Source organism: Rhinatrema bivittatum, chromosome 4 (genome assembly GCF_901001135.1).
Source record: "Rhinatrema bivittatum chromosome 4, aRhiBiv1.1, whole genome shotgun sequence".
NCBI classification, from domain to species: domain Eukaryota; kingdom Metazoa; phylum Chordata; class Amphibia; order Gymnophiona; family Rhinatrematidae; genus Rhinatrema; species Rhinatrema bivittatum.
Genome location: NC_042618.1, coordinates 147,671,380 through 147,674,293, shown reverse-complemented (window position 1 = coordinate 147,674,293; position 2,914 = coordinate 147,671,380). Strand labels below are relative to the sequence as shown.

Genomic DNA, 2,914 nt, shown 5'->3' with positions numbered 1-2,914 from the left:
TGGTCCCTGGCCAAGAACTCTAGCTGCAATAACTTGAGTAAGTTAACTGGGACAGGTTATAAAACAGGGAGAAAAATCCTCAGGTAGCTGCGAATGAATATTCATGGCACTGAAGCCCAGCATAGACCATTTCTGATTCAGTTGGAAGCCCAGAGGAGCAGGAAAAAACTGCCAGGCCAAACTTCCCCTCCTCCGCCCAAAAAACACCATTATTATTCATGCTTTTATACTGTCATAATCTGGGATCAAAACTACAAAATCTATCATGGAGCTTAGCTACTGCATATATATGAAAAGAACTAATAATGCAAATACAGACTAAAGTTATGAACAATTTCCAGACCAAACACCTGATAATGGTCTAAGCCAGGCATCAAACATGGAGCTTCTTGTGTTGAGAACGCTGTTGGTGAAGTGATTTCTGTGCACTGAAGAAGCTAAGTAGTTTTCCTCAAAGTATGCTGCTTTACTATGACTAACAACGAGGGCATCATTACTTTCATAGAAGATATTTTCTGCATTAAATTTACACACTGGACACTAGCAAATGATGACATGGGGTGGAGATATTCACTTGTAAAATCATGGTGAAGCTCCACATTTGATTCCTTTCTTAGAACACTGTTAGGTGTTGATTTTGGAAATTGTTTGTAAATGTATTCTGTGCTTGCTTAATCTGGGATCATAAATGCCAATTCTCATATGTTCAATAACACGTGCCTCCTGAATTTGTCAGGTAATGAGTATGAAGGGCTATAGCCGTGGCTATGAGGGAGAGTGGCAAGATTTACCTTCACATAGCAGTGCCATTTCATTACTAATACTTCCATGAAACGTAAAACAACACAGATTTAATCAAAAGTCTTTGAGCTTGTTGAACAGTTCCCTATATCGCTGCACTAATATCTCTTTTCTAGAAGGGTCCCAGTTCTGACCTTCTGGACCCACTATCACAAGACCTGCCACAAACTATAAAAATTTCAAAATTCAAAATGGAGTGTTCTTAGCTGTAAATGTGATGCTGAAGAATTACGGTGGTTAACTAATGGCTCCTTTATTGACCTGTGTTGTATTTCTGATTTGCTCGGTCCTGTGACCACAGAGGAGCTTCATTTGTAGGCCAGAATATGGGACCTCTGCATTCCTGGACAGGCTCACACATGAAAATGATTTCCAGAGATAGTGTAGCATCCTTAGCTTGTATCTAATTTTAAGCCAGTGGTACACTGGTTTCTTTTAGTGATCTCCCTCTGCAGTTGTGTGGGGGATTTCCTAGCTAGAGGTTCACAGCCTCCCACGCCTGGAGATTTCTCAGAAAAGGAAAAAATGAGACACATTAGCAGACCTTCTTTTAGTCAGCAAGGAAACAAAAAAACATGAGTGGGAGGCAGCAGAAGGAAGGATAAGTACAAAGCTTGAATCTCAGTGGCAGGGAGAACCCTTTTCCAGCTGCGGAGTGGGAGGACGGAAGCAAGCTCGGGGGGGGGGGGGGGGAATCCCACCCTTAGGGTCAAGAAGAGCAGCATGCTCAGTAATCTAACGCAGCACAGAATGCAAAGTCCGGCTTATTCAGGGCAGTCACATGTCTGCCTTTCCATCAGCACAGGAACCAATCAATAATGTTAAGGTCCGATAGTGCAATCCACCATCAAAATTATCTGAAGAGCAGCCCCACCGCCTCCCTCAGTCTGTCTCTCATTTGTTGTAGGGATAGTGATGAAGACACTTTCAGATGCACTGTGCAGAGCTGGGGATAGAGGGATTTCATGACAATGATGCTCCATAGATCAATAGCACTGTCACTGTAGAGAGACCTTTTAAGGTGCAACCCAGTTCAGCATATCCAGAATCAAACATTTGTTATAACTAAGCTATAATGCAAGTGGGAAACAGATCCAGTCAGTAGAGGAGCAGCCCAAGAGAAAGAAGCTGACAGCTGCCATCAAAGAGAAATGGAGCAAGCCCAGTGCAGAGGATATGGTCCCATGCCACTGATTCTGGGCTCAGCATAAGACACCAAAGGAGAAACTCTAGAGCCTCCAAGGAATGGCGAGCTGAGAGGTGTACTGCAAATAAGAACATAATAAATTGCCATGCTAGGTCAGACCAAGGGTCCATCAAGCCCAGCATCCTGTTTCCAACAGAGGCCAAGCTATGAAAAGTCAAGCCCATTCTGCTGCTATGAGTCCAGGGCCCATGCAAGAGGAATGGAGGACACTATAGTTGGCCTAAGTTTCTTGGATCTCATAGGAGATTCTTGACTGGCTGCATTCCTTCCTAGCTTCTGGATCCCAACTGGCTCCAGACTTGAATACCCTGACTTTGGGTACTTAACTTCCCACTCCCACCTCAAACACAGCAGCAGCACAAGGACAGAAAGCAGATGCTCCCGACAGTGTCCTTGTTTTGAAAGAAAGCATCATGGTGGCGGGATGGAGCCTCTGGAAGTTTGCACCTTGAGAGAGGCAGCATGGCTATAGAGACAGAGCACATGCTTCGTCCCCTCAGTGTTGATGCTGTCCGTCACTGTCAGAGGACTCGTGTTGCTTGCTGCAACCTGAGACGAGAGGGGGAAGGAAGGCCTAGATCAGCAGTAGATGGCAGCAGGAAAGGGGTAAAAAATTGGTGAAGGACAGAGAAGGGGAAAATGGAGTTGAAGGAAGAGATGGCAGTAGAACAGAGAGTGATTGGTGAGGTGAGGAGCAGGGCAGGGACAATGAAGAAACGAGAGAGAATAGGGAGATGGAAAGGCTGGGCAGGGAGCTTTGGAGAATAAAGAAGATGAGAGGGAGAGGAGAGAGATCACCCTGTTGCACCACCTAATTTATCATTCACTAGCCATCACCGATAAACGATATATATCATAATAAGCAGGAGCACATGGCAGACCATGATGTATTGTGAGGACGATATC

At 44.8% G+C, this 2,914-nt stretch overlaps 1 protein-coding gene across 2 annotated transcripts in view; it reads right to left on the bottom strand.

The window, feature by feature from the left end:
• Positions 1-2,914, bottom strand: part of PRORP (protein only RNase P catalytic subunit) — a 126,720-nt gene that overhangs the window by 5,718 nt on the left and 118,088 nt on the right. The gene's annotated exons all lie outside the window — the stretch shown is intronic.